This window comes from Lolium rigidum, chromosome 7 (genome assembly GCF_022539505.1).
Source record: "Lolium rigidum isolate FL_2022 chromosome 7, APGP_CSIRO_Lrig_0.1, whole genome shotgun sequence".
Lineage (NCBI taxonomy): Eukaryota > Viridiplantae > Streptophyta > Magnoliopsida > Poales > Poaceae > Lolium > Lolium rigidum.
Window position 1 is genome coordinate 890,910 of NC_061514.1, and position 26,311 is coordinate 917,220.

Below are 26,311 nucleotides of genomic sequence, written 5' to 3' on the forward strand. Positions count from 1 at the left end.
GTGGCCACAAGGTTTGGCGTTCGCCGCGCGAGCGTGGCTGTACGTTTGTGTGTAGTGCAGAATTCCCGACGGTGGCCCGACGTCCGGCGGAGCTCGTATGAAAGGGGGACTTCGCGTGCAGATGTCTCCTTTGATTCATGGGAAAATCTATGAGGAGGCGGAGGCGCTGACCCATGCGGCGGTTTATTTTAGTTCCGCTTTTCCCCTATAGTACCGATGACATATATGTATGTAGCAGTCTTACACATCATGCTGATATCATCGCATTAATTATTAAATTTGAAAACTTAAAATGATTTATCTCCTAAACAGTTAATTCGATCAGTGATTCGTTTTCACCGCCAAATTCGTCTCGACGAGGGCTTCGAAACTAGATCCTATGTTGTTACATTTTAAGATATTTTTTCCGTCGTATTAGCTACCGGATTACTTTATCACAATTACCAGATTAGCATCGAGTAGCTACCATAATAATTATACTTAGTTATAGATGGTGTACTACATATTCTGATACATCAAAATGATTTACATAATTTAAGAGTGCGCTTTGAAGCGTGTCCAACCAACTATGTGATGACATTGTTCAACAAAAAAATTTATATCTTGAATATTACATCGACGTAACGAACAGGTTATTTTAATCCGATAATTAAGTAGCGAATAATATAAGAAGTATATCACAAAAATCTGACAATTGGTGGCAACTAAGCCGCACGCGGAAAATATGTGACAACAATCTAGCAAATAGCGACAAACGAGTTTTTTTCTAATCCGGCAACTAAGTATTGGTAATCTGGCAAGTATGTAATAATAATCCGGTAGTTGCAGATGAAAAAATAATTTTATCGGAACATACCGATATAGGATTTACTTTTAAAGATCTCGTCGCGAGTAAGCTAACGGTGAAAACAGATTGTGATTCGGATCAACGGTTCAGAAGAAAAAACTTTTTAAATATTTAGAAATCAAAAGAACCTTGATGATGTGAGCTTCCATGCATGCTCACAAGCAATGTACATGTATCTTTAATTAATCACACAGAAGACTAATTACTACTATATGCATGTGTGTATTTAAGTGGACAATTAATTAGCTGCATGTTTACGGTACTAATTGGTTGCATGCATGTCAACCGCCACACAAATTTAATTTTGTGTATGAAAATAAAAAAATAAAGGAATAGTAGAAAAAATAAAGGATTGAGATGCTATGTCTAATGGTATGAAAAGATGAGGTGTGTTTTATTATAGCAAGGAAATTTTCATGAGGTGTGACCTGATGTGTTTGATTGTGCCGCCAGCTACAACTCACTGATGTGCTCCCGCTACAAACAATCACCTGTGATCCTACCGCTAACTCTACCTGATACCCAATCCCACCACATGTGCCCTCTCCTACCTCTGGCGAGGGTTAGTGCTTCGAGTGGGCGCATCTGTTCTTACAAACATTGGGCAACATTGTTGCGAGCAAAGGGTGGGGGTGCTACTGGTCGACGCATCTGTTGTTACAAACATTGGGCAGCATTGTTGCGAGCAAAGGGTGGGGGTGCTACTGGTCGACGTTACTCCTAGCGATAAGCGGCGGTGATGCGAGCGAGGTGCTTTCAAGGGGAGGGAGGGATGCTGCCATGGAGGGTGGAGGTGTTCCCATCGTTTAGGGAAGGTGCTTCCGAGAGCCTCATCAGAGGACCTCGCAACGGAGTTGCGACGGGGAGGAGGGCAGCAATCACCACTGTGAGAGGCCAGTGGCGGGTAATTCCGGCTCTAATTCATCCATGAAAAGATTAATTCTATCTATGAGCATCTCTTTTGTTTCTCATGCTCACACGATTAATACCACCATCCTGATTGCTGGTCATGTACGAAGATCAGGATACACTCCATCTTATCATCATAAGGCTCTTTTACTCAGAAGACGACAACTGTACAAAACATGCAGGGTGGTGTGGCTTATGAGGGCAGGAACCACAAGGTAAGAAAAAACATGCTGCTCTGCTATACAAGGGAACTGACTCCTCGTTTCATCCAGGCATTTGGATGTTGATCCGTAGGCGGTATCCCTGAATCATCACTCTCTGGACCCACGAACTACGCATCAATCCATGTACCTGGGTAGGCAGGGATACTCGCGATCCGCTTGTTAAGCACAGGGGCACCCACGGTAAAATGGCACAGGCTTTGAAACTCCAGATCTTTCAAACCAAGTACCTCATGAACTGCACAACAAATGAAGGAAACAAATTCAATTGTCGTAATAGCTTACAAGTCATCTGGGATAATGGATCATTAATTTTGACAGAGGGGTGCATTCCCATAATAGTGACCATACATCGGTGTAAATATCACAATTATTTTCTCTCGCAATTGATGATAATGTAGACCGCCCCAGAGTCAAAGACCACAAGATTACTAGTCCCTACCAGACAGCTACATTTAAAACCTTTGCCACAAAATAGCACAAAAAATGGCAAATTCAGACACAACTGAGAGAAATGCAGGCAACTACATGACATGTTTTTTCAAGAACAAACTTATATATTGTATAAGGCATGCTTGTCTATATTTTGGAAACGAGATCTTTCAGCCACACAATAATTCATGAATATCAAGCCTCAAAACATATTGTAAAATTTATATATTTTTTAAACTGAATCTTGCAGAAATAACATCCAATTGATTTGGGACAATTAATCAATGAAAAAACTGGGCAATGACATTACCCTGGGACTGTGAGTTCTGTTATTCAAGATGGAAAGTCGTATTCTCAGTTGTTGCAAAACTTTATCATGCAAGTCCATCTTTTAGTTGGTAAGTCACATTGACTTCATTAATTTTCGTGTGTCAGTATCAACATCACATGAGATCTTTCAACGCGGAAGGTGGGGATGGTTAGTGTTTTGTGGTACCCCTTAGTCTGTCCACTATGGATGGAAATGTAACTCCCAGATATGATCTTTGGTAGAAAAAAGGGTTGCTGGGTTTGCAAAATATAATATCCTTTTATTTGGAAACGGCGTGAAAGTGAACTGGACAACAGTGGCGTTAGTTTTGGTTACGCTGCTTCTAACCTTGCCATGGTACATGTATTTACTACTCCATCTCATACGTTGTTTAATTGAGGTACGGTTATCCCAATCGGATAACTACAAAAAATTATAGCTAGTTTTGTTAACCATTTATTGATCATGTACTTAATTAGAAAATTTGTTAACAACAAAAGGAACTCCACTTGAAAAACTTTTCTGATTAAGAGGCAAATTTTAATCGCACCCATTGATATGCGTTGAATTGTAAAGTTCAGTAAAGGGTTGAAAACCATAAATAGCGTGATTGATTTGAACACAATTGTGCAAAAAACATGACAATGGGATCACCATTAGCAAACCTAGGCTAACACAACTTTCTCATGTTTAACCATACACACATTAGTTGTTTTGGTTGTTAAGCCACCTCGAAGACTTTGTGGTGCTTCATTGATAGCTTCATCACGTTTTGGTCATTAGCTAAGTTAACAACAAATGGAACTCTGCTTGGAAATGCCTTGTAACAGAAAGGCAAATTTTAATCTCACCAATTGATATGCACAGCAAACATCAGACTGAAAACCACACTATGTGTATTCAAAGACAACCATGAAATCCTGACATAGAGATTACCATTAGCAACCTAGGCTAACACGACACTAAAGGATATTTGATCGTCTATCAGGTTATTATTATGCTACCTTGAAGACTTCGCGGGGCTTGATTAGTAACTTCATCATGTTTCGGTCATCAGCTAAGTAAGTTAGCCACACTTTCCACGTTCCTCTTCAACTATGTGGTGCTCAGTCACCCACATCACCCCATCCACATATTTTCAAGTAGATTTCCTTTGTGCTTGGGAATATGTTAAACCATGTAAGGACACTGAATTATACTGTTCTTGGCATGCTATTGTAGCCATCCCTGGTTAGCATAAAAGAAGGGAGAATTCATCATCTCCCACTGCACCATCAGCATTTGCTTTCCTAATCTACCTCTTTCTACACTAAGAGGTAGCGGTACCTCCTGATACCTCCCCATCAGCACTCGCTTTCCGAATCTACCTCCTACATGAGGAGGAACCGGCAATTACCTCTCAAGTGCTGTAGAAAAGCTCGTCTATATGAACACAGCAAGGACTTAAGGATGACATCAACTTACAAATTTAACAAGTACTACCTCCTTCTAAATGAGAAGGTACCTCCCAAGAATATCGTGTAGATATACCACTCGCATACCCATGTGAATTTTCATGATTTTAGAATTATTTGTGAAATACAAGTTAATACTCCCACCAACTAATCATGGTAATTTTAGTAAGTTCTGTACCAACGCACGGGCTCTTGACACACTATTGTAGCCACCCCCGGTTAGCATAAAAGGAGGAGAAATCATCATCTCCCGTTGCATCATCAGCATTTACTTGCCTAGTCTACCTCTTTGTACACTAGGAGGTACCGGTAGCTCCTGATACCTCCCCATCAGCACGTGCTTTCCTAATCTACCTCTTTCTACGCTAGGATTTAACGGTACCTACTGATACCTCCCCATCAGCACTTGATTTCCTAATCTATCTCTTTCTAACTAGGATGTAACGTGTAGCGGCCCAGAAAAATCCCCATATTAAATTTTGTTTGTTATTTTTTTCTTTTATGCATCATCATGACATCATGCATATTTTTGCACATAAAATTATTTTACAAAACCTTATTTTATTGCTAAAATTAACCCCCTCTGTTTGTCTCAACAAAAATATATTTTTTCTCTGCTTATGTTCCTATATAAAAACTATTTGAAATGGTTTTAAAAGAAAATAGAAAAAATAAATACAAGTAAAACTATTTATAAAAAAGGGAGAGACTCCCCACCGGCCAGGCCTAGAAAGGCCCAGCCGGCAGCACCCCTCCGACACTGGCAGCCACTCTCCGCCCCGACCATGTCGCTGACCATGGCCACTGTTCTACTGCTCTGTGTGTGAGCACACGGCCTCGCTGTGCTCTTCATCTCCACTTGTTCTCCACACGGCTGATGCACTGTTCGTGATCTCCTGTGTCTCTTCGATGTGCCAGAGCTCGTGCTGTTACTTTGCCTCCCGATGGTGTGTCAGTGTGGTGTTGAGGATGAGGCATAGGTGGTGATGGTGAAGCTGGTGGTGTGCTGGTATTGGTGATGCCGTGGGGTTGTGTGTGAAGTGATGATGGTGTGGTGATGTGGTACTGCAGCGATGACATGAACCCCGAAGAATTTCAAGTTCTCCTTCACGGATTGAAGATCAAGACCCGACTTCATCTTCTTCCTCTCCGAAACCAAATCCGGCGACCGCTCTTGGACCCAAAACATGAGACCTCGACCATGACCGACCCTATTTTCTAAATGTGCTATCTATCTTGTTGCATCAAAATTATCATGTTGAATCGCATTGCATATGTGGTTGTGCGGGTAATAGCGATTCACATAATAATTAAATATGAAATTGTGCGGGATTGTTTATATTGTCCCGGTTCCGTTTGATTTTGCTTAGCTCACCCATGCCATGTTTATGCCATGCTAATCAACATTTAATATAAGGGTAGATACATAACTCAAACTAATATTTAATTGTCGGAATTCCGGTTCCGCTTAATTTGGATAAGTTGCATCAAATCATCATTGCCATGCCATGCATATCTGTAGAAGAGGAAGAGTGGCTAACCTAGAGGCAGCAGCCAGCACACTACTAGGGAAAAGCCTATAGGTGGAGGCAAGTGGTGCCGGCGCACCACCTTGTGCATGCGCCGGTGGAAATCATTGCCGGCGCACCACATTTCAGCCGCGCCGGCGATGAAGGGGTACTGCCGGCGCACCTCGGGGAAAGGCTCGCCGGCGCTATTTCCTGGCATGGCCCCGGCCGATTCGGGCCCGGCCCAAGAATCATTGCCGGCGCACCGGCCCAGTGGTGCGCCGGTGGAAAATTTGCTATTGCCGGCGCACCCCGGGCCGGTGCGCCGGCAATGATTCTTGGGCCTGGCCCGGTTGTGATATAGCCGAAAGGGGTATATGTTGCCGGCGCACCATGGTCCAGGTGCGCCGGCAATAACTCCGGCAGTTATTTCAGCCACCAACCAGCCCACTCACTCACACACTCACTACACTCCACTTCTCCACACAAACCCGAGCCTTCTCCCAACCCAGCTCATTTTTGCCCATTTCTATCCCCAATTTCACCAATTTGACCAAACAAAATCAAAATTTTTGAGCAAATCTTCCCTTCCTACATGCATCTCCCACATTCCCCTATGTAGATCTAGATCTACTATCCCGCATTGACCGCTCAATCTAGATCTAGATCTAGAAAGTCGGCTTCCATACGCCATTGTCGCGGCGCGTCGTCTCGATCTTATCGACGAATATATCAAACAAATAGGTGATTAATGAACAAATTGGAATGAAATCGATGTATGTTGGACATTTGAAGAAAAGCTCTCGTGTGTGGCATATATATATGTTGTGCTTGTGCTTGTGTGTGTGTTGGCGTTGAAAATGAGTTGCCAACGTTGCGCCGAAATGTTGATTCTTCAAGTTTCCGTTTCGGCACATTTACGGCGCTCCTATGTCCTACCGTGTAGGAAGGTCATGCCGAAATTTTCCGTGAAAACTACCGACGGATGCATGGTTCTAATGAATTATGTAATCTTACCATGCGAGCGATAATGGTTATCGAGATGAGTGAAAGCATCGTGATGAGATATCCGAAACACGCGATCATCGACATGTATGAAAATAACCGCACGGAGGTATTGTGTCCGTGCCGGAGATGCAAACGAGGGAAATGGTTTGACCCGTATTCGGGCAAGTTGCGGGGGCACCTGCTCACTAATGGTTTCATGCATGGACACACTCAATGGATGAGTGATGATGGCGCGGAGGTCAATGGGGCAACGGCGGCGGTTGGTAAAAATGGCCGGCAAGAAGGAGGGCATCATGATGCGATGACGATGAAGAGTTTGTCGCACATGACGATAACCTTGACGACGACAATAACCTTGACGACGACAATAACCTTGACGACGACAATAACCTTGACGACGACGAAGAGGTGCCGCTAGCTTCAGTCGTGCGGGACCCTCATCTTCAAGATCCGCTTCTCGAAAAGACGAAAGGCGCCAAGCGGAAATCAAAGCTTGAGCAACTCGAGATAGACTCGAATACTCCGTTGTACGACTCGGGTCGCGGGTTGGGGAGTCTCGCTTGAGAGTAGCTCTCGATGTGCTTGCGGATGAAGGCGAAACACGGATGGACGGACACAAGCGTCGACGACATCCTGGAATACGTGAAAGATCTCCTTCCTGCCGGGAACACGTGTCTGGTAGTCTAGCCGAGGCCAAGAGAATCACGTGCCCTCTCGACTTACCCCACGAAAAGTATCACGCACTGCATCAACGAGCTGTATCATGTATCGCAAGGAGCACATGGACAAGACCAAATGTCCCGTGTGTGAAGCTGAACGGTACAAGAAAGGGAAGAAGAAAGCTCCTCGGAAAGTTGTGTGGTACTTCCCGCTCGCCCCCGGCTTCAACGGTTCTACGCGGACCGCAAGGAAGCAAAGCTCATGCGGCGGCACGCGAGAAGAAAGGAGGCGGTGTTGAATGATAAAGAGCGGATTGAGCACCCGGTCGTCGACGCACCCTTCGGATGCAAGCCGGTGGAAAGCATTAGACAATGAATTCGGAAGTTTTGGGGCAGATCCCGAAACATCGGGTTGGGTGCGAGCACGGACGGATTCAATCCGTTCGGAAACCGAGCGACACACATAGCACATGGCCCGTGTTTGTATGGATCTACAACCTCCCGCCACAGTCGTGCATGAAGAGGAAGTACATACGAGATGAGTATGCTAATTCAAGGGCCGACACGGCCAGGAAACGATATCAACATGTATCTCGAACTATTAAAGGAGGAGCTTGAAACGTTGTGGGCGGAGGAAGGGGTAGATACATGGGACGCCGTCGCGGAAGAATATTTCCCTTTGAGAGCCGCGTTGATCACGACGGTGCGGGACTACCTCGGATACGGTTACATTTCGTGCCGGGTGTGCCATGGACACAAGGCATGTGTCGAGTGCATGGAAGAGACGATGTTTTTGCGGCTTGGTAAGGATGGCTCTTCGAAAACGGTTTACATGGGGCATCGAAGGTGGCTACGAAAGCCGACCCGTGGAGAAAGCGTGGAGATACTGTTCGATGGTACAAATGAACCCCGAGGACCTCCACGTAAGAAGAGCGGCGAAGAGATCGATACATTGCGAAAGGTTGGAAGGAGTGCCTGCTGCGCAGGAAAGATTCGTCAAAAGCACTGGAAGAAGAAGAAGAAAAAGGAAACGACGCCGCTCATTGGTGTATGGAAAAGGAGGTCCGTGTTTTGGGACTTGCCGTCTTGGAAAATTCTCGATACACCTCGCTTGCCTTGATGTCATGCATATTACAAAGAACGTGTGCGAGAGCTTGCTTGGCACTCTTCTCAACATGCCGGACCGGACCAAAGATGGGCCGAAAGCAAGACATGACACGAAAGTTTTGGGCATCGGGGAAGAGCTTCGGATCCCGCCGGCCCAAGAGGGACGATCGGAGGAGGAGGCGGACGGCGGTCGAAGCGCAAAAGGATTAAGCAGCCGGACTATTCTTGTCCCCTCTCTGCTTCGCTTTTAGTCCGGCCGAGGTCGATCAATTTTCAATTGCCTTGTAGGAGTCGAGTGCCCTTCGGTTACTCCGGGGTAATAAGCGGATACATGGACCCCAAGAAACGAAACTTCGGCGGCATGAAGTCTCATGAGCGTCACGTGATGATGACGCGAGATTCTTCGGTTGCAATCCGAGGTATAATGGATGACCATGTCCGTGCAACGGCGGTCGGGCTCTGTAACTTCTTCGACGTCATAACTCGGAAGTCGATAAGCGTGAAGAAACTCGCAAGGCTCCGAGGAAGAGATCGTGGTGATCCTATGTGAGATGGAGATGTACTTCCCGTTTGCATTCTTTGACGTGATGGTCCATACAGTTGGTCCATATAATGGATGATATCGTCGGTCTAGGGCCGGCATTCTTACACAACATGATGCCGTTTGAAAGAATGAATGGGGTCATTAAAGGATACGTTCGTAACGAGGTCACATCCGGATGGAAGCATCGTACGGGGCTGGCTCACCGAAGAGTGCATCTCTTTACGCACGAATTATCTAGACATCGAGGACCCTGTTGGTTTGCCTCAAAACAAGTACCTCCGTAGGTTCGAGGGAGTAGGCCACAAAAATGGAAGGAAGGAAGCGCACGTGCACATGTACGGTCGGAGTTCCGACTTTGACGGGGCCAACTTAGTAGCGCTACAACACATTGACTTGATCGATCCTTGGTTGAAAGAGCACAAAACCATGATAGAGAACGGTGGCAAGCCGATGATGACGGAAGCGAAATATACGGAGAGCACAACTCCTCTTTTGCGCGGCTGGTTCAAAGACCACATTGATGCTAATCCCCCACCAATGGATTCGACAAGGATAAACTAGTATTGGCCTTGTCACATGGCCCCGCGCCCAACATCATGACTTACCAAGCGTACGATATCAACGGGTACACATTCTACACGGAAGAAAAAGACAAGAACGAGTGTTTACCGAACTCGGGGGTAACGATGGATTCTGGACGGGTGACGTAAAGACTAGATACTACGGAAGAATCGAGGAAATGCGGGAGCTTAGCTACGGCTGGGGAGAAAGTGCCGATGTTCCGTATCGGATGGGCTAAGAGCGTCGAGAAAGAAGACCGGTATTTCACCACCATGTTTCTACCCGAAGCCAACAAATCAAAGTCCACGAACGCCACCGCGCGAGAATGAGCCATGGGTGCGGCGAGAACACGTGCACCAATGCTTCTTCATAGCAGAGCCCATCCGAGGCCTAGCCGTGTTATCGTGAGGAGAGGCAAGAGGACCATCGTCGGAATGGATGGAGTCGCCAACGAGGAAGACTTCGAAGGACAAGTCGGAGACCCAATGATGGAAGAATCCGAGGACGAAGACACAACATACACCACAAGAAGAAGCGAGGACCACGCTACCGAGGTCGGGTCGACCCTTCAAAGAAGAAGTCACGACACGGGGCTAAATTATTCAACGACGAGCAAGAAAAGCAAGAAGAAAGCGAAACACTCTTCTCAATCAATGATGTAAAAATTTATTTGCAATCTATAACTCATATTTTGTGTAATTCATAACTACTCATATGGTCATGGCCAATATTTTATGTATGACTAATTAATATTGTGTTGGTCAATATTTTGTGTATGTATATATAACTCATATATATATCTTCATGTTTTTACATAACTCATGCATATTGCTTCATTATTATCTTGAAAAGATAAGAAAAATAAAATACTACAGTATTTGGGGTAAAAGAAAAGAAAAATACAATAAAGAGAAAAGAAATAAATTTTTGGGGTAAAAGAAAAGAAACATACAATAAAGAGAAAAAAAATACTACGGCTGATCCGGGGTTATTGCCGGCGCACCGGGCTTATTAATTCGCGGGGGTATACTTGTCCCCGGCGAACCCGGGTATGTGGTGCGCCGGCAATAACCCGGATCAGCTCGTAGTCGGACTTAACCTTTTTTCCCCTTCTTCCTTCTCCCGCACGACCACATCTCCAACCCCGCCGTCGAGCGCCGCCGTTCGTCGCCACCTCAAGTCCCACTCTCGAGCGCGCGCCGTTCTGCGCCCCGCCACCGTCCTCCACCATCCCTCGACCATCCCCCGCCACCCGCCACGTACGCCGCCGCGGGGGACCGGTGGAGAAGGAGGTGCCGCGCGCCATTGGAGAAGGAGGTGCCGCGCGCGAGGGACGTCGGCGCCGCCGTTGGAGAAGAAGGAGCCGCGCGCCATTGGTGAGCTTCCCGCTCCCCTTCCCTCTCCCCTTCCCTCCCCTTCCCTCTCTGTTCTTCCTCATCTCCGGTGACCCAAGCCGGTTAGGGTTCTTCCTCGTCTCATACCCTGGTTCATTTAATTCGTGTTTAATACCCTGGTTAAATTTGAATGCTAAAATTGGTTTGAAAAGCTAAAATTTGATGTCCAACAAAATTGCCCAAAAAGGAAGTTTGAATGCTAAAATTGGTTTGAAAAGCTAGCGGTATTGTTCTCTGGTTTTGGTTCTTTATGTTCATAGGAGGTTAATTGCTAGCGGTAGCAAAAAAGGATTGGTTCAAACAAGAAAATGATTTTAGTTGCGGGTATGTTAGTTCTTCATTAAATGAAAATGAAAATGAAAATGAAAATGGTTTTGCTAAATGGTTAAATGAAAATAAAATGCTCATGCTTATGCTACGCAATCAAGTTGAAAATGAACTTTATATATGTTGGTTTTGCTAAATGGTTAAATGAAAATAAAATGCTCATGCTTTTGCTAAATGGTGTTGCATGCTCATGCTAATAATATGAATGAAATTCATAGGTTAATTTGTTCTCTGGTTTGAAAAAGGAAAATGAATGCTAGCGAGTATGTTAGTTCTTGATTAAATGCATTCTCTGGTTTGCTAGGTAAAGAAGCGACAGGTTTAGCTCACCAAACCATTTATAAAATGCCCGAGAAAATGCTAGCATCTTGGCTGGTGTTCTCTGGTTTAAAAATGCTAGCATTTTGGTACTTTATGCTACTTTATGCTACTTTATGATGGTTCTCTAGTTGGCGGTAGCTCAACTGGTTCAATTGTTTAGTTCAAAATGCTCATGCATGCTCACTTGGTTGTAAATTAATTTGGTTCAAAATGCTCATGCATCATTACCTACTTGCCAAAAAAAGAAAATGAAATAGAGGTTTGGCTCAAAATTGATTTTACTTGCGGTAGCTAAAATGAAAATTGATTTTGTTTAGTTAATTTTACTAGTGCAAGTCAATATGATCCCTTGGATTTCTGCTTGGTTACCTTTGGTTAACATTGCAAGAAATAGGGTTCAAATTGGAAATAGGGTTCTCTGGTTTGAATTTTTGAATGCTAAAAATTGGTTTCAAATTCTAGCGGTAGGTTTCAATTTTTCATTATAAGTTATACATAAAATTTTGAATGCTAGCAGTAGGTTTCATTTAATTGATTTAGTTAAATGCTAAAAATTGTTCTCTGGTTGGAAATTGTTCTCTGGTTGGAAATTGTGATATAGAAATAACTAAATGAAAAAATGTAAATAGCTAGTATTAGTTGGTTTAGTTGATAAAATTTGTTCTGGTGATGGCATGGTGATGGTTATGGTGATTTATTTGGTGATGGTTATGGTGATGGCATGGTTATGGTGATGGAAATTGTTCTCTGGTTGGAAATTGTTCTCTGGTTGTAATGTATATGCTAAAAAGCTAGCTACTGTAATTTATGTGGTGATGGTTATGGTGATGGCATGGTTATGGAGATGGTTATGGTTATGGTTATGGCATTTATATGTTTGCATTTACATTACGGGGATTGAGTTGCTATTGAGTGCGGAATGTCGATTCATTTCCGTTCGGCAATTCTAGCACTCGGCATGACCAATTTTTAGCAAAGGTCATGCCGAATTTTTCAGTGAATTCTAACTCTTTTTCATCTTCTATTAGTGCAAGCCACCATGTCGTCTCAAGAAGAGTTAGAGGAGCACTACAATAGGCACTTCTTTAGGACGGAGGAGGATGCCGAGGCCGGCGGTGTTGGCGGCGACGAGGACCATGAGATGGAGGATGCCGGCGGGGGTAGTGCGCGACGAGCCGAGCGGCAACGAGGCAAGCGCCGCCGCCGGGGGTAGTACCTACGAGCCTAGCGGCGATGAGGCAACCGGCGCCGCCGGGGGTGGCGGCGAGACAAGCGGCGACGATCCTAGCGCCGCCGCCGGGAGTAGTGGCACGGGACAAGTGGAGCCAAGAGGCCGCGGAAGGCAAGGCGCCAAAACACGGTCGGCACCGGCGAGAGACACGATCCACGAGAGGTGGACCCCGCCGGTGGTTTGCCGGTGTTGCCTAAGGATGTTGCCAAGGGGTACGGCAACCAGGCGGCATGTATCCTCGAGAGGTCGTCAATCTCAACGAGACGGACCTCGCGGCCGAGAGCAAAGCGCCTTTGCGAGCCCGGCTCATTGCGAGGTTGCACGCACGATACAAGTTCCTAGGCGACTACGCCTCCGGTCATCAAACCAACAACATTGTGAACTCACAAGCCCTCCCGAAGTTCACCAAACACCTCGAGCGGCTATAAGTACATGGTGCGGAGGCCGATTCTTCGAGGGCAAAGGTTTCGAAGAGGTCCACTCCGCCTTTCCGCATGTCACCCGGGGCGGACTTTGATGCTTTTGTGGCCAATGAAGAGCTACAAGCAACCAAGAATCGCAAGTTGTGGGGGAAGGAAATGCGGGAGCTTAACATCGGCAACCACAACCTTGGGAGCCGTGGGTACGAGGAAAGGAGCCCTATTGGGCGAAGGAGGACGAGGCGTATGTAAATGCCGGCATTGAGAACCCACTGGCTCAAGTACAAGGACCCGCTTGAAAGAAGATTCATCGGGTCCCGGTACCATAAGAAGAAACTAACCAGGGAACTTGTCACGGACCCGAAGGTCGTAACCGACATAATTTGGTTCACGAACGACCGGAAGGTCCTGGCGTTGGAGAAAAAAGCTGGTAAGCAATTTACCGGTTTTATTAGATCAAGTATCGTTCATATAATAGTAGCAACATTTCTAAATGGTTCGCGTTTCTTCCGCGAGGAAGAAGAAAGACAAAGACTTTCTCAAGCCTCCCAAGGTGACGAAGGCTCCTCGTCCCGAGCGTCGACGGGCGAGGGTAGCATGGGACAAGCCTCTCGTACGGGCGCTAAACATCGTTAATGAGCATTCACCGACGAGAAGGCCGCATAGAGGCCGTGTGGGCGGCGCCGGTACGGGCTACAAGCATGGTCACTATGGCTTGTCGTCTGCGGCCGATAAAAATGCGCGTAATGAGAGGAAGCGGCGGGAGGCGGAGGAAATGAGGGAGTCAATCCTAGCCCAAGTCCAAGCTGGTTTGGTACCGCAGCTGGTACCGCAACTCAAAGCTACACTCGTACTGAAGTCAAAGCTGAAGTCGCGGCTGGAGTCCAAGCAGATTTCAACGCTATGCAAGCGTGGTATGAGGGTGGCAAACAAGGCCCCACACCCCGAAAATGCAAGTGGTTAGCTTCAACGGCGGCAACTCGATGGTGCCGCCGTCCGCCGGCAATGACAATGTTATAATGGAGACTCCTCACGGCCGCCGAGCAATGTCGGCCGGTGCTAGGGATTCACCAGTCCATGCCGGGTAGCAGCCCCTCCGTCACTTGCACGCCGGCGCCGCATGTGCTGGCCCGTCGACATTAGCAGAGCTCAACGCCCTCACGGTAATTAACTAATGTGTACATCAAGTTAATATATTAGTTTCGTCATCCTTGCCCTCTACTCTAACGCCATACACATGTTCTCGCGGGCGCTCTCGACGCCATGCACCTTTTGATGAGAGTAAACGACGAACTCAAAGACGTCGCGAGGGGTCCATCATTCGGCCCCTGGATAAGAAGTGGCACACACGAGATATGGCGGATGACGTTTACCGGGTTGAAGTGGATCGGGCGTTACCGGGCTATGAGGATTTGTTTCCTCCTAATCAACCGCATGGTGCCGATGACGATAGCCCGTTGAATGCGGCCTCGCTGAAGGGTTGGCTGCTGCTATGGCCGAAGACCCTAATTCGGATCAACACCTACTCGGGGTCGACGGCAAGCAAAGACAAGCACCTTGCGGCGCCACATGTCGGCGTCCCTCCACGACCGGCCCGGCGGCGCCGTGGTCATCGCCCCGCGAACGGCCGAGTTGCGCCGGAGGTCGGCGCCCCGCCACAACGGCCGAGCTGCGCCGGAGGCCGAGGAATATGAACGTGACAACTTCCAATGGGATATTCCTACGTCTTCACAAGTTGTCCATGAGGATGCGCCGGGCTTCAAATATGTGTGCTCCAAGAAGGCTGTTCGATTCTCAAGAAACGGGCGATGAGGAGGAAAATCTGAGGAGGTCGCCACCGCCGCCGTCAAAAATATGTTGAGCCCAAACACACTCCGTGCTACGGCCACTACGGCGATGGATGGTCCAGGCACTACAACCCAAGAAGAGGAAGAGGGCAAATAAGAAGGACGCCCAAGACAAGGCGGCGGCGGCCAAATCCAAGGACAAGGTCCCACTCCTTGACAAGTTGCCAAACAATTGGCGACCTCTGCATCACTTGGGTCAACCGATGCTTGCCGGAGCATGTCGTGAAGAAACTCACCCGGATATGAGGAGCTTGCATGAGGCTGTCTTGCATGTGGAGAACCTTCTTCTCAAATCAAAAGATCCCGGTTACCCTCTCTTCGTGGCGAAGGTGCCAAGCGGCATGAACTTCGTCGAGAAGTACCCGCGGACTTGTGCTTCATCCGGTTCAACGACATCTTCGGCATCTATCGCATGCAAGCGCTCCACTTTAGTGTGGTTCGCCTAGTTGCTCTTAGCATGTCTTCCCAGTTGTTAAGGAGGGGACGCGCGACCATCGCGATCATGGACCCCTTCTATATGCGGGAGAGCATCATACGCAACCACGGGGATCGCGCGATTGCCACCCGGCGGGTCGAGGATTTCATGCTTTGGCGAACATTAAGAAGGGCGCCATTCTCATCCCTTACTTCCCGAGTAAGTAATCACTCGCTAGTCCACCATCACCATTCTATCCTATATCTCCATTTGCATTTCCAAAGGTTAATCCGTGTGTTTTCCGCGAGAGACAAGTTACTGCACCCTCGTCGTCGTGCACCCGCAACACTCGCATGCGATCTATCTCGACTCGGGTAGGGACCGCAAGAAAGACTACTCCCACATCGGGGCCCTTCTCAATGATGCTCTCACCGGCTTCGCCAACAAGGCGAGCCCCTCAAAGTAGAGAGGAAATCCCGAGGAGGCTTCGTCTTAACCCACACAACCAACTTCCCCGCCTCGGGCGATCGACGCCCGACAATGGGATGGACACGTGGTACGCCATCCTTCGGATGCGGGAGTACATAAAGTACGCGAGATGACATGTTGCTTGCCGGATAATCTCGGAAACAGGTTTGCAAACATGGCGGATGTCCACGATAGAGAGATTAGAAAGAGCTGGGGTCGCATCCGGCGGTTCATTTGCACGATAATCTGCGGGATGTCAACAATAGGTACGGCGAGTTCTTCTACGGCTATGGTCTACCACCTAATGACGAGATAGACCTCCGCTTGGAGATGTCGCGTGATGAGAGGCCGTTCAACTCGCTTGAGGGCTGCCGTCCATTCCCCCTAGGCGTACAACTCTGATCCTACGACGGGAACACTTGCTAAAGCTTGAACGATATGTCCTTGAACTTCCGTACTTGTAATAATTGTTATATATTCCCATAGAATCGAGTAGTTGCTTTTATTTAGTTGTATGAATGTGCATGTGAACATGTGTACGTAGTTTCATTTACTTTGATATATATTTCAAGATTATGGCGTACATAGCTTAATAATTATTTGCATTTACTCGACCACTACTTGCCTCGTATTTGGAGTTCGACGATGATTAGAATGTTCGGTCAATCGTACACTCGGGGGTGGAGCCGGTGAGCCTTGGTGCGACGGCCACAAGTATCAATCTATTGTGCATCCTACCTAGCCTCACTGACTCCATCCCTGGATGTTAATATTTGTTTCGACCAGACAAAGTATGAGGCACGCTATTTAATTCGTACTACTTGTCTTCTATTTGAGTTCGCACTTCTTAATTGCATTGGCCGATGATTAAAATGTTCGGTCACTTGTACACTCCGGGGTGGGGCCGGTGAGGCTTGGTGTGATGGCCACAAATATCAATCTATTGTGCATCCTACCTAGCCTCACTGACCCCATCCCTGTATGTTATTATTTATTTCGACCAACAAAGTATGAGGCACATGCTATTTAGTTCATACTACTTGTCTCTTATTTGAGTTGGCACTTGTTCATTGCATTGGTACTAACGTTTTACTTGTCTTGTGAATGGAGATGCCGACGACATATGTCGTGTACAAGGGGAGGGTTCTCGGAGTCTACGACGGCTGGGAGGACTATCGGAGACGGGTGCACCGTTTCGGCGGCAACGGCTACAAGGGATACCCCGCTAGGGTGGAGGCGGAAGGAAGATACGCCCGTTATCTAGCGGGAGAGATGAGGGACATGAGGAGGAACCGGATGAAGACCATGGCCTTCGTGATGATGGTCATGACCATGTTGGTCATGTTCTATGTGATTCTAGTTTAGGTTAGGACCTACATTGTGAGGTGTATGACGATACTTGTGACGACTATGTACCAAGACTTCTAACTTTGTGAAACTTCGCCGTTCGGTGTTGCATATGCACATGTGTGTTGTATGAATCAACACATTCGAAACGAGACTTGCGTATTTGTGTACGATACCGAAATGAAACTTGGCTCTCTATGTGCTTCTCATATTGCATGTAATCTTGTATAAATATGAACTGCGTTTAAATATATACTTGCTGTCAAATATGTATTCTTGTCAAAATTGTATTGTAATATGCTTTGGAAAAAAGTGGAAAAAAGAATTTTCGAATTAATTGCCGGCGCACCTAAATGACACATTGCCGGCGCACGTGGCATTCGCCGATCTTGGAAGCACTACTCGCGGCGCACTCGATAGTGCGCCGGTGGAATAGATCTTTGCCGGCGAAGCGGGGTGGTGCGCCGGCGATAGCGGAGATATCGCCGGCGCACTACCTGGTGCGCCGGCAGTGTCCGTTTATCACCGGCGCGTTCGCACCGGCGGGCTCGTGGTGCGCCGGCAATGGGGGTTTTAGGTGCGCCGGCAATGGGCCTTTCCCTAGTAGTGGCAGTTGCTATGTTATGTCTTAGGGTTTCTAACAGACCAGCCTCACTTATATACCATCTCATGTTATTTGGGCTAATGGGCCACATGGGCCAGAATAGGAAGACAGAATGCTAGATAGAATGCAGCCCATATATTGTCCAACACTCCCCCTCGAGATGGGTGATAGATATCTATCATCCCCATCGTGTCACAAGCTCGATCACACCCCTTGGCAGCCAAACCTTTTGTCAGACAATCAGCAATTTGCTCTCCTGTGTTCACATAGCTGATCTTGATAATTCCAGCATCTAGTTTCTCTTTAATATCTGTCAATCTCAATGTGCTTTGTCCTATCGTCTTTGGATCTGGATTGTTTGCTATGCATATTGGTGACTTGTTATCACACCATACGTTCAAGTGTACGACCTTTAAGATATTCAACTCACTCAAAAGGTTTCTTACCCATAGCATCTCGCTTAGTCCTAGAGACATGACTACGTACTCCAGGGGCCTTTGTTGCTCATATTCCCGTAGGGATTAAAACCATCTGTGGCAAGTCCAAGCCTTATGTTCCTGACATCAGCGGCAAAGTCTTTATGAATATTGTCAAAATCCTTCCATGCATCCCCGTCTGCTTGGATGACTGAGTTCATTCTTCACGTCTTGCCACTTCAGTTTGTGCCACTGTACTTCCTTTGATTGCTCCTTTGAAAGAAACATTCTTTGCAGCCTTGGAATCAATGGGAAGTGCCTCAGCACCTTCTCTGGGATCTGTCTCCTACAATCAGCATCTTTCCATATGGAGGCTTTGCACTTGGGGCAATTATTCTCCTTGGCATAATCCTTCCGGAACAATACACAATTATTCGGGCACACATGGATACTATCATAACCAAGGCCCAACCTACCGATTATGCTAAGTGCCTCCTCGTATGACTTTGGTATTGAGCTAGTAGGGTATTGCAAGGCCAAAATCAGGAGTATCGCGTTGAATGCAACGTTGCTAATCCGATGAGTACGACTTGGCACGAAGTAACTTGATCGTGAGTGAAAACCTTGACATTGTACCCCCATCGCCGGCTGCGCGCTTGGCTTCCTCTATCAACTCGGCAAATATAGTGTCCTTTCCAGGATCTTCGTAACCATCTTCCTCTTGCAAACCAAAATAGTGTGCCTCCGCATCACCTCCACCAACATGGTGTGCCCCCGCATCACCTCCATGTCCGACCTCGGGTTCACCTCCATGTCCATGTCCCGGCTTCGAGTGCACCTCCTTGTCCTCCATGTCCATGTCCCGACTCGAGTGCACCTCCTTGTCCTCCATGTCCAGCTTCAGGTACAGGATGTAATGGTTCTCCATGGAAGACCCATCTATCATAAGTGCTTGCCATCCCAAAAAGAAGCAAATGAGCCTCTACTACATCTAGAGGTTTTGTGCACCGGTTGAGACAGCTACGGCATGGGCACAGGACCTGATCATCATTGGCAGCACTCAAGCGAACAAACTACATAAACTCTGCCACTCCTTTTGTGTGTTCAGGGGAAAGCCTTCTAATTCTTGTTGTAATCCAGCGTCTGTCCATCTGCAGAAGAACAAAATTTTGCAATTAGCACACACCTAACTGCACATCAGTTCCAATTTCAAGCAATGCACAACAATTCAATTTGATTTTGTGAACTGATGAAGAAGAACAGATCGAGAGGGGAGAGATGAGAGGGGTGCAGAGCGGGAGATGCGGAGGGGCTCGTCGTCGGAGAGGGCCGGGGCTCGTCCTGGAGAGGGCGAGGGGCTCGTCGTCGGCGAGGCAGATGGACAGCAGATCCCTTGCTAGGACGCAGCGCCAGCACACCCACCACCGCCGTCACCTCGGACTCGGTACTTTAGTCCTAGTAACAGCACATATTGGATCACAGAGATTGTGAACTGACGAAGAAGAACAGATCGAGAGGGGAGAGATGAGAGGGGTGCAGACCGGGAGAGTCGGAGGGGCTCGTCGTCGGAGAGGGCCGGGGCTCATCGTCGGAGAGGGACAGGGCCGGTGACCACCGCCACCGCCGCCGCCGAGCGACTCGACTGCCAGATTTACGGGAGGGGTTCGAATTTCTGCTAGGTTATCGGAGGGAGTTGGATTCGGAAGGGATATTTGGGCTTCTCCTGGGCGCCAAAAAAAAAATCAAAAAGAGTGAGGGCTGGAAGTCGAACCCAACACCTCTACATATGTCAACGTGCCAGTTAACCAGTGGAGCTATTGGAGAGATCTTGTCAGCTTACCATCCTTTATCCTTTACATAGTGGAACTAAGGCAACTTTTTTTTTAGTTATGGATATGATTTTGTTACATAATCTATCAGAGGGGATACTGATTTAGGACAACAGTTAATTTGTACGGGAGCATTAGCTAAGCAACGAGCTAATATATGACTAATAATTAATTACGGCTAGCAAACTATATATATCTATATATACTCCAGCATATATAGACCACCAAAAGCACATTATATTACACATATATAGTGCCAGCCTTGAGCTCAATAACATAGTACCAAAAGGACACGTTAATCATAGATACTACCGAGGAGGTTTAACGCTCATTTACTTGAGCACATTACATAGACCAACCGGCCATTAGATAGTACCAGATCGATAAGAGGTTCAACGCTCATATTACTTGAGCTCATACACACATATATATAGTACTACTAGCTTAATTAGAGAGGTTCAGCCTGCTAGCTCATTTCTCGAGCTTCCTGACATGCAACTTGAGACCGCCCCGGGCGCGAATGCAGAACCAAAACACAAAGATATCATTTTCCTTCATCTTGCTCTTCTGCACCACAGATCTCCAGTTAGTTGTGATCACTGCACCGTCAAACCTCCATTTGCCCTGGAAAATCCTCACTTTCACACCATGTCTCTCACTGTAAGAGACAAGAAAGTCATTATCTGTAAGGTGCATATTCCTCGAGATGTACTGCTTGGTAAACTTCCGGTTGAAGTACTGCAGATTATAAGATGCAAAACTTCGTTCAGATGAAGTCATTGTCAACATATAAAGATGCAAAAACATCCTTGAGATGGAGTAATTATTTACCATTCTAGAACTGTCTTCCACGGTATTTATAGTGCACACATAAAAAGGAATTGCGGGGTGCTTTTGGTCAACAAGATATCTCAGGGTTTCAACTTGTGTAGGATTCATTTCCACTAGATTGGGATACATGCAAAAGTCATCCCATTCCTCACCTGCCTCTATCCTGGGACCTACATATAAGGAAACCAGGGAATAAGGCCTAGTTTAAAGTTTTCCAAAAATTGAAGTATATCAAACCAACAGTATTTATAGAAACTAAAGTATTCCTTGAATGCTACAAATTGACTAGCTATTATGCCAAACCGAGACTAAGCATTTGACCTATATCCTGCATCTATAACTTATATATATATTTTTTACCTCAACGAGTCAGATGGACATCAGCAGGAGGAGGAGGAGCAACTTCCTCATGCTCAGCTGCACAATCCATTGCTGCAGCATCATCAGCTTCCTCTTGCTCAACGTGAACCCTATCTGGAGCACCATCCTCACCTTCGGAGGATGAGCTGATGTCGATGGTCTCAACGGCCTTCTTGGATGGGAGCAAAATGGCAACTTCACAGTCATAGGGGTCCATGGTGTCGACCTAATAACAAGCAGTGAACAATTTGAGAACTATGAAACTATTAATTACACATTAATTAAAACTAAGTTGGGATGTTTAGGTTCAGATTGACATTCGCACTAGCAGCACTAGCACATGTTTTGAATCGCAACCGCTTCTGCCTCCTCCGCCGTCAGCCATGCAGGCCTTTAATCAGATCAGGACCTTCACCGTCCATGGCGAATGCTAGTGCCGCTAGTGCGAATGTCAATCTGAACCTAAACATCCCAACTTAGTTTTAATTAACGTGTAATTAATAGTTTTATAATTCTCAAATTGTTCACTGCTTGTTATTAGGTCGACACCATGGACCCCTATGACTATGAAGTTGGCATTTTGGTCCCATCCAAGAAGGCCGTTGAGACCATCGACATCAGCTCATCCTCCGAAGGTGAGGATGGTGCTCCAAATAGGATTCACGTTAAGCAAGAGGAAGCTGATGATGCTGCAGCAATGGATTGTGCAGCTGAGCATGAGGAAGTTGCTCCTCCTCCTCCTGCTGATGTCCATCTGACTCGTCGAGGTAAAAAAAAAATATTAGTTATAGATGCAGGATATAGGTCAAATGCTTAGTCTCGGTTTGGCATAATAGCTAGTCAATTTGTAGCATTCAAGGAATACTTCAGTTTCTATAAATACTGTTGGTTTGATATACTTCAATTTTAGGAAAACTTTAAACTAGGCATTATTCCCTGGTTTCCTTATATGTAGGTCCCAGGATAGAGGAAGGTGAGGAATGGGATGACTTTTGCATGTATCCCAATCTAGTGGAAATGAATCCTACACAAGTTGAAACCCTGAGATATCTTGTTGACCAAAAGCGCCCGCAATTCCTTTTTATGTGTGCACTATAAAGAGCGCAAGTACCGTGGAAGGCAGTTCCAGAATGGTAAATAATTACTCCATCTCAAGGATGTTTTTGCATCTTTATATGTTGACAATGACTTCATCTGAACGAAGTTTTGCATCTTATAATCTGCAGTACTTCAACCGGAAGTTTACCAAGCAGCACATCTCGAGGAATATGCACCTTCCAGATAACGACTTTCTTGTCTCTTACAGTGAGAGACATGGTGTGAAAGTGAGGATTTTCCAGGGCAAAGGGAGGTTTGACGGTGCAGTGATCACAACTAACTGGAGAGCTGTGGTGCAGAAGAGCAAGATGAAGGAAAATGATATCTTTGTGTTTTGGTTCCGCATTCGCGTCCAGGGCGGTCTCAAGTTGCATGTCAGGAAGCTCGAGAAATGAGCTAGCAGGCTGAACCTCTCTAATTAAGCTAGTAGTACTATATATATGTGTGTATGAGCTCAAGTAATATGAGCGTTGAACCTCTTATCGATCTGGTACTATCTAATGGCCTGTTGGTCTATGTAATGAGCTCAAGTAAATGAGCGTTGAACCTTCTCGGTAGTATCTATAATTAACGTGTCCTTTTGGTACTATGTTATTGAGCTCAAGGCTGTCACTATATATGTGTAATATATAATGTGCTTTTGGTGGTCTATATATGCTGGAGTATATATAGATATATATAGTTTGCTAGCCGTAATTAATTATTAGTCATATATTAGCCTGTTGCTTAGCTAATGCTCCTGTACAAATGAACTGTTGTCCTAAATCAGTATCCCCTCTGATAGATAATGTAACAAGATCGTATCCATAACTAAAAAAAAAAGTTGCCTTAGTTCCACTATGTAAGGATAAAGGATGGTAAGCTGACAAGATCTCTCCAATAGCTCCACTGGTTAACTGGCACGTTGACATATCTAGAGGTGCTGGGTTCGACTCCCAGCCCTCACTCTTTTTGATTTTTTCTTGGCGCCCAGGAGAAGCCCAAATATCCCTTCCGAATCCAACTCCCTCCGATAACCTAGCAGAAATTCGAACCCCTCCCGTAAATCTGGCGGTCCAGTCGCTCGGCGGCGGCGGTGGCGGTGGTCACCGGCCCCGTCCCTCTCCGACGACGAGCCCCTCCGCCTCTCCCGGTCTGCACCCCTCTCATCTCTCCCCTCTCGATCTGTTCTTCTTCGTCAGTTCACAATATCGAATCTCTGTGATCCAATATGTGCTGTTACTAGGACTAAAGTACCGAGTCCGAGGTGACGGCGGTGGTGGGTGTGCCGGCGCTACGTCCGAGCAAGGGATCTGATGTCCATCTGCCTCGCCGACGACGAGCCCCTCGCCCTCTCCAGGACGAGCCCCGTCCCTCTCCAGTACGAGCCCCGGCCCTCTCCGACGACGAGCCCCTCCGCATCTCCCGATCTGCACCCCTCTCATCTCTCCCCTCTCGATCTGTTCTTCTTCATCAGTTCACAAAATCGAATTGAACGGCTGTGCATTGCTTGAAATTGGAACTCGCTGTGCAGTTAGGTGTGTGCTAATTGCAACATTTTGTTCTTCCGCAGATGGACAGACGCTGGATTACAACAAGAATTAGAAGGCTTTCCCCTGAACACACAAAGGGAGTGGCAGAGTTTATGCAGTTTGTTTGCTTGAGTGCTGCCAATGATGATCAGGTCCTGTGCCCATGCCGTAGCTGTCTCAACCGGTGCACAAAACCTCTAGATGTAGTAGAGGCTCATTTGCTTCTTTTTGGGATGACAAGCACTTATGACAGATGGGTCTTCCATGGAGAACCATTACATCCTGTACCTGAAGCTGGACATGGAGGACAAGGAGGTGCACCTGAAGCCGGACATGGACATGGAGGTGAACCTGAGGCTGGACATGGAGGTGAACCTGAGGCTGGACATGGAGGTGAACCTGAGGCTGGACATGGAGGTGATGCAGGGGCACACCATGTTGGTGGAGGTGATGCAGAGGCACTCTATTTTGGTTTGCAAGAGGAAGATGGTTACGAAGATGATAGAATTCCCGATCCGCTTGCCGATTTGTACAAGTCGAACCGCAAGGTCCCGAAAAGGACACTATATTTGTCTGAGTTGATAGAGGAAGCCAAGCGCGCGACCAGCCGATGGGGGTACAATGTCAAGGTTTTCACTCACGATCAAGTTACTTCGAGGCCAAGTCGTACTACCGGATTAGCAACGTTGCATTCAACGCGATACTCCTGATTTTGGCCTTGCAATACCCTACTAGCTCAATACCAAAGTCATACGTGGAGGCACTTAGCATAATCGGCAGGTTGGGCCTTGGTTATGATAGTATCCATGTGTGCCCTAATAACTGTGTATTTTTCCGGAAGGATTATGCCAAGGAGAATAATTGCCCCAAGTGCAAAGCCTCCAGATGGAAAGATGCTGATGGTAGGAGACAGATCCCAGAGAAGGTGCTGAGACACTTCCCATTGATTCCAAGGCTGCAAAGAATGTTTCTTTCAAAGGAGCAATCAAAGGAGGTACAGTGGCACAAACTGAAGCGGCAAGACGTGAAGAATGAACTCAGTCATCCAGCAGACGGGGATGCATGGAAGGATTTTGACAATATTCATAAAGACTTTGCCGCTGATGCCAGGAACATAAGGCTTGGACTTGCCACGGATAGTTTTAATCCCTACGGGAATATGAGCAACAAAGGCCCCCGGGAGTACAGAGTCATGCTTCTGCAGTTGATCTTGATAATACTGGTTGTTTTTTGCTTCTACCAAATTCCCTCCAACAAATACTACCTCCGTTTCAAGGAATAAGGCGCACGCGCATCCCAAGACAAACTTTGACCATAAAAATTGAGTAACAAAATCTTGATTATATTATATGTAATTAGTATCGTTGGATTCGTATTGAAATGAACTTTTTAATGATATTAATTTCATATAAACAATTTTTATCTATTTGAAGTAATTCTTGGTCAAACAAAAAGCTCGTAAAACGAGGGCGCCTTATTCTTTGAAACGGAGGTAGTACACAATAACCAGAAGTTGACCTTCTATCGTCTAAACAACTTGTCCAGTCAGCATCACTAACCATCAACTGTTAGATGTCCATTTGCTTTAAACCATAACCCTTTTCCTGGAGTTCCTTTTAAGTATCTTAGGATTCGATGAACAACATCCATGTGTCCACTTCTTGGCTCATGCATATATCTGCTCACTACACCAACTGCATATGCAATATCAGGTCTTGTGTGACACAAGTATAACAATCTTCCCACCACTTTCTGATATTTCTCCTTGTCTACGAGTTCTTTTGATTTTGATCCATGGGTGTTGGAGCTACACCATCCATCATCCCCATATCACTGAGAAGGTCCAAGATGTACTTGCGCTGTGATAGAACTATTCCCTTCTTTGACCTTGCAACCTCTATTCCAAAAAAGTATCTAAGTTGCCCCAGATCTTTGACTTCAAAGGCTTTGCTGAAACAATTCTTTACCATGGTTATTTCTGCTACATCATCTTATGTGATTATAATGTCATCCACGTAGAATTGTTATTTTCTGATTTTAATGCCTCTAGATCCATTACATTGTCCATATCCCATCTCGCACACAGCTCTTCTAAATCGATCGAACCAAGCTCTAGGGGATTGTTTTAAACCATACAACGACTTCTTTAGCTTGCACACTTTACCTTCAGTTTCAGCTGAAGCCAAGCCCGGGGCATTCTCCATGTAAACTTCTTGTAGATCACCATGTAGAAACGCATTTTTCACATTCAGCTGGTGTAAGGGCCATCCAAAGTTTACTGTATTCATCTTTGCCACAGGTGCAAATGTTTCATCATAGTCAACTCCATATGT

At 46.3% G+C, this 26,311-nt stretch overlaps 1 protein-coding gene across 3 annotated transcripts in view; it reads right to left on the minus strand.

Moving 5' to 3' along the window:
- Nucleotides 1-1,845: 1,845 nt before the first annotated feature.
- Nucleotides 1,846-26,311, minus strand: part of LOC124676611 — a 34,291-nt gene continuing 9,825 nt past the window's right edge. The window contains exons 5-6 of one of the 3 annotated variants that reach the window (XR_006993715.1): nt 21,010-21,179; nt 20,564-20,916 (exon numbers count right to left, since the gene is read on the minus strand). The gene's annotated coding sequence lies outside the window, so the exon portion shown is untranslated. Of the gene's footprint in view, nt 2,216-19,374; nt 19,501-20,563; nt 20,917-21,009; nt 21,180-26,311 lie in introns of those variants that run through there. The other 2 variants (XR_006993714.1, XR_006993716.1) reach the window with 2 other exon arrangements.